The sequence below is a fragment of the Ornithorhynchus anatinus genome, chromosome 7 (assembly GCF_004115215.2).
Source record: "Ornithorhynchus anatinus isolate Pmale09 chromosome 7, mOrnAna1.pri.v4, whole genome shotgun sequence".
NCBI lineage: Eukaryota > Metazoa > Chordata > Mammalia > Monotremata > Ornithorhynchidae > Ornithorhynchus > Ornithorhynchus anatinus.
In genome coordinates this window covers 37,723,815-37,730,601 of record NC_041734.1, presented here as the reverse complement: position 1 = coordinate 37,730,601, position 6,787 = coordinate 37,723,815, and positions in this window count along the sequence as shown.

Sequence of the window (6,787 nt, the reverse complement as noted above, 5' to 3'; positions counted from 1 at the left end):
GTCTGTTTATTGTTATATTGTACTCTCCGAAGAACCTAGCGCAGTGCTTTGCACACAGTAGCTCAATAAATATGATACATGAAGAACACTATCATTTGAATAAAAAAAGAGAATCGATGGGTGAGATTTCATCTGGGTGTGACTGGAAAGAGCAAATTGTCAATAAAATTCACTTGATGCTGCCGTGCAAGAAGATGATTCTCTGCCTGAATAAAGTACTTGTCTTTTGCAGCATCTGGGCCCTGCTTTGTTCTTTACCTATAGATACCATAATCTTACAAAACATCTTTTCAAAGAGGTCATTTTCTCCCAATTGTCATATGCTAAGTTGGTCTGACTGTGTTCTGGTCTCCACAGCACAGTGTTTGGGGTTGTGTATCAACATATACTTAATCCTTTTTTTGTGTGCTTATGAATGACACTCCTACTCTGATCATTTCCCTGTCAAGGATAGTGGTGTCAGTAAATAAGTGTGTCTCTGGGAGTGGGTGAGGGTGTGTAGGTGCGTGAGTGTGCATGTGTGTGTTTGCGTGTGTGTGTTTGCATGTGTGTAGGTGCGTGTGTATATACTGGCAAGTGAATGTTTGGTTGCAGGTATGTGTTTCTGTCTCCTGCTTCCTTCTGAATCAATCTCTGCACTTTACTGTTTTTGATAGTTCCTCTAATGTTCAATTCTTGATTTCTCTCCTATGCGTATGAACCATGGGTCTTTCTACACACATTAATTGTATACACATACATGGATGTACAACTGACTGTCTATATTTACACTCAACTAGTAAAGGTCCATTTGATTGGAGCTCCTTTATCTGAGCTCCGTATTTCAGCCAAGAGAGGAGAAATCTCCACCGATTTGGGAGCAGAGCTGAGTTCTTCTTAGAGCAGGACAAAGAGCATTGAGGGAACTGGAGGTGGTTATTGACCTTGAGTTCCTGCCTGTCTATTCTCCAGCCAGAAGAATCTTCTTTTGGCAATGTATTTCTTCAATCAATCAATCAATCAGTAATTGATTTACTGAGCATTCACTGAGTGCAGAGCACTGTAATAAGCCTTGGGGAGAGCACACAAGTGTTGGTAGACACTATCCATCTCCTCAAGGATCTTAGAATCTAGTGGGGGAGACAGACATGAAAATTAATTATAGGTAGGGGAAGCAACAGAGTATAAAGATATGTTTATAAGTGCTATGGGAGTAAGGGTAGGGTGAGTATCAAAGTGTTAATGGAGTGCAGATCCAAGTACATAAGTAAATTAGAACAAAGGGAGGATAGGATGAGGACCTGAGTCAGGGAAGGCTTCTTGGAGAAAGTATGATTTTAGTAGGGCTTTGAGTTGGGGAGACTGGCTAATGGATATGAAGGGGGAGGGAGTTCAGTAAGGATTCAATCCTGTTTTTCCTTCTACTTAGACTGTGAGCCTTATACAGGACATGGACTGTGTCTGACCTGATAATCTTTATCTACCCTAAAGCTTAGAAGAGTGCTTGGCACATAGTAAAAGCTTTAAAAATACCACTGTTGTTATAGTCCTTTGACTCCCAAGCTCATGTTCTTTCTACTAGTCCAAGCCCTTTCTCCCTCTGTGCAAACCTCATTCTCTCTAGAATGACCAGTTATATAAAACCACCACTGCAGTGTCACTCACCCACCTCATACAACAGCTCACAGTTCTGGAAAAATGAAATTTTTAGTTTTACCCCTTGCAATATAATCTTTATCCATTCTCACCCCACAGGCTTAAGCGCAAGCCGTTACTTCTAAAAATGCCTCCCAGCAAGCCCAAAGTGGCTCAGGTTTCCAGAACATTCCCTAACTCCTTAACAGCTTTCTAGCCAAAATTTGCAGTGAAAACACATAGAATAGTAGGACTGAGTGTATGTTTGTTGGATCACTAGGATGACCTCTGATAATAACCAGCCCAACATTTTCACTTCACATTGTTGCAGTAACTGTATATTTTCAGGTCCCACTGCCAGATGGTGATATAATCAATGTGATATCATGGTTCAGAATTTGAGTCCATCAGTAATGCCCTTCCCTTATTCAGTGGATGGAAGACAGTGTTGACAAATATAAAATATTGTTTAAACTCATTTTGACTCAAAGTACCCTGATGCTGTGCATTGCTATTATCGTATATGCACTTGGATCTGTGACCTTTGGACATTTGGCATTTGCCCCACCCTCAGCACCAGAGCACTTATGTAGTCATGTCTTCTAGACTGTAAGCTCACTGTGGGAAGAGAATGTGTTTGTTTATTGTTATATTGTACTCTCCCAAGCATTTAGTACAATATTTTGCACACAGTAAGTGGTCAATAAATACAATCAAATGAATAATAATAATGATCGTATTTGTTAAGCGATTACTATATGCCAAGCACTGAATATTGTCCTCTCCCGAGTGCTTAGTACAGTGCTCTGCACATAGTAAATGCTCAATAAATGACAGTGATTGAATGAATGATTGCTAGTTGACTTTCCAAACTCCCTTAGTATAAAAGTTTCTTTTCACATTTGTCTTCAACCAAATCAGTTATAGTAGGAGCACAAACATATAGTATAGTGCTCTGCACACTTGAGTGCTCAGTAAATACCAGTGATCAACTGACCTATGCTAATGAAGGTAGCAGATGCTTTTGTTTTACAAGTAGGTGGAAGGTCAATTTATGCCTCCAGCCAAATTATTTCTCTGATGAAGGGAGACCTTTTTGAAAGAAGTCTCAAGCACCATTTCTATGAGCTCTCCTTCCTCAGAAAATCTTGTTTCAGTCATTTCCTGGCTAGTTCACCTGTGAAAATAAGGTTCATTGTTCTGGATGACTGCTGTTTTCACTGTCACATAACTTCATGATGCTCCATGATGCAATGGGTAGTTAGTTGGGATTCAGGAACTTACCCAAAGCCTTGTAAAAGAGGATGAGCAGGGGTCAGGATTTACCATAATTGTGTTACCAGTTTGGGAGTAAGTTTGCAAGAATCTTTACATTAACCAAGATGTATGAGTGAGAAAGTTTTCAGAATCATTCCAGCTTCCTTCCACAGCTGTTGAATCTGAGGGTCCTGATTTGAAAGCATGGCCTTTGCTACCTCATATTTCAGCTTTATTTCAGTCCCCAACTACTGTTGAAACACTAAGTGCCTTCCCCATCTGCAAAACACATTTTTCACCAGTATAAACCTCAGAGGCAGAAAATTCAAAATGAGAAAATTTTGAACAATTATAGTAACAATTGACTGCTGCTAATGAATAATACTTTACTGAGGCTGCTTGCTACATCAACAAAGCTGGCAAAGTTACCTTTACTCTTTATTCTTTCAAACCTGCTAATTTTAAACAAGATGCTCTATCTGTACAGTGTTTTCTCCATGTATGTGTGTACGTATACACATATATAATATATAAATATATATAGAGAGATACAGATACATAGCATCATTGTTCTGTCATGTCTATTGTCTGTAAAATATTTTGAAGGGATTGCCTAAATACACAGTACAAGTGAGCTCATCCCTTCACCAAAAGAAAAGTCAATTGGCATGACATACATTTTTAATACCTTGCTGACTTGATTTTCCAATGCTAGGAAATCAACAACGAGCCAAGCTTTCCCATTGTTTCTCATCTTGGAGAGATTTGGTTAGCCTTTATTATTATTTAAATTAGCAGCCTTAAGCTCTGAAAATTCATAAGGTGCGAGAACTGGTGGGTGCTTGAATTTCTTGTTATTACCCTGACTAAAAACACCCTCATTTGAAGGAACGCAGCCAAATCGCCCAGACTCCAATTTTCCCCATTTTTACACTGCATTCTTTTCAAGCCCTTCCTTTGTTTTCTTTTTGAATCAACCATGGTTTCTCGGGGGTGAAAACTCTTAAGTTCTGAAGGGCCTCTGCTGAAGCCACTGTGCTAGCTTCCCCACCAGCTCAACAGTAGCAATTAACTGGTTTCCAGAGTCCCACACATTACTGTTGACTTCATTAGAACAACAGTACACAAACAAGTACACAGGTTGAACCAGCGTTAAACTTTGTTCTCCATTTAAAACACCGGGGGAGAAGGGGTGGGGGAAATCAAGGTCTGCCAAAATGCTAGAAAATCAAATTGACAGGGGTGAAAAAAAGATTATTTCCAAGTGTCTAAGAATATGCCAAAGAATAGAAAGTTTTGTTTCTATTCTTAAAAAGAAACCCATGCAGTAATTGACAGTGTTCGTTTTAAAAGGAAGGACATCTATTTATTGTAACCTAAAGGAAAATGAAAAGTCTATCTCTCTTGAATAAATTACATCATTTATTTTAGTTGTGCAAACCTTCCACATGGACCAAGATTTACCTTTAAACAACATCGTTGATCTTTCTGTCTCTGAGTATAATGAATGTATCTATATGCCACAGAGGGTTAAATTTAGTCCTCTGAGCCTCTGTGCTCTCCTTTGCTGTTTTTGTTATTGTCGTGGAGAGGGTGAGAAGTGGTGTTTCCTTTCTGGGCTTTTGTTAATAACTGTTACTCTGGCCCTTGAGGCAATTTAATTGACAACAACTTTTCCTGGCAGAAAGCTGATCTTCTTGATCTTCAGTATGATACTTTGGTGATATAAGCATTTTCTGTGGGAATACACCAACCCCTCACCTACACACATCTCAGTAAGATGCCTACTAAATGGAACGGGTTAGGTAATAATGAAACCTTTGAGGATGGAATGCAAATTGCAAGTCCTGAACTGTGTCTGTGCACTGCAATTTGAAGATTGCCATTCTGATCAGAATGAAACTTAGCTTTCAAGATTTGCCTCTAGCCTCTCTCCTTGAAAATTACGTAAGGCTGCCCCAAGGCTGGATTCCAGAAATGAACTCAGAAAGAACAGATTCTTTGGAAAATAAAAAAGCTTTCTGTGGACAAAGACAACACAGATAATATTTTGTCATTCCAATGCATTATGTCACAAATAAAGAAATCTTGCTATCTCCATACATTAGCTAAAGCTCATTTAGAAACCATTCTCTCATCCTGAGTTCTTTTGTCTTCGTCACCTAATGTACTTACAGCATTTGATTCTTACTGATGATCATTTCTCTCCTGTTCCACAACAAACTGTTGGAATTTTAAACTGTAGACTACAAGTTCTCTAGACTGTAAAACTCCCTGTGAGCAGGAAACACATCTACCAGATCTGTTTTATCATACTCTTCCAAACACTTAGTAGTGCTCTGCACACATTAAGTGCTCAATAAACATGATTGATAGATTGATCGACTGATATAATTCTAGAGAGATGATCTTAGACCTTTAAGGGATTCGTTATTCATCCATCTTGACAACAAACATTAACTGTGCTATTTGAGAGGGCACAAAAGGAAAATTGAAATTCTACCTTTGGAAAAATGAGGCTGAGATAATTGAAAGAAAGTTCCAATATGAAGATAGAACAACAAACTTGCCCTCAGTGGGATTTTTTTTTCCCTGAAGAAAAAGAAACTACAGCTTGCCGCAGAGGTGGAGAAAGGCCTGACATAGGCCAGAAGAGTTAATAAGAAAGAGGGTAAGAGATCAAATGACCAAACTTGATAAAGCTCTAGGTGATTCTAGGGCAGGGTCTCTAGGGTGCAATACCTGCAAATGCACACTTGCATGCACAGACACACACATACTTCATGCATGCACACAGCTGCCAATGTTCTTGTTCCTCACAATGTTGGTGCTGCTTACTCCTCAACAGTTCAGGCTCTAACCTGGAGCTTTCTGTTGTAGCCAGAAAATTGTCATTATGGCTGTGCCTGAGTTTGCAGAAAATAGGACAGAAAACATTCATTTTAGCCACAATGTTGCCACCACGTTTGAGGAGATAGAAACTGGAGAATCTCTCCTCCACTTCTATACCTTCCTGCTGCTGTCAGGCTGCCATGGCCATCAGATTCTCTCCTGTTACTCTGGTGAAAAGCAAACCTTTATTGGGAAGGACCTTCCAATGCCATGACCCTCCCTCCTGCCTAATACAGAACCCCGGGTCACATTAGCTAGAGAAGACTCAGCAATCTTTGGGCAAGAAGGCAGAAATTGAAAAATCCAGAGTAAAGGATTTTTGGAGAAATTGATGCAAGATACTAAGAAAGATCTGAGAAAGCACCAGGTATATGAAATGGCAAATGCAATGTTTTGGTCAGTGACAATTTTTACCAGTACATCAACCAATCAAGGCTAACCAGCACTTAGTACAGTGCCTGGTACATAGTAATCTCTTAATGCCATAATTATAATTACTATTGTAACCAATCAATGTTATTCATTGAGTGCTTACCTTGTGCAGAGCACTGAAATAAGCAAGACTATAAGATCCTTGTGGGCAGTAAACATATCTACCAACTCTGCTATACTGTACTCTCCCTAGTGCTTAGAACAGAGCTCTGCATATGATAAACCCTCAATAAATACAATTGATTGATTGGGAAAGTGCAATACAACAGAATAGGTAGACATGATTCCTACCCCTAAGGATGTTACAGACTAGAGAAGGAGTTTAATGGAAAAGATGACTGATCACATAGAAACTTTTTCAGTTACACTTACGTGCATGGATGAAGTTCTCTGTTACTTTTCCTTGTACACAAAGGACACATACTCACACATTGTACCTACTTCAGCTGTAAAACTAATGCTGTAAGATCTTATGGACACCAATGTTCTCCTGATAAAGCCCTGATTTCCTGGGCAAATTTCCAGTTAGTATTAGCACCTTAGCTTTATTCTTCCAAGGAATCCAACCATATAGATCCTTCCCAACTAAGTA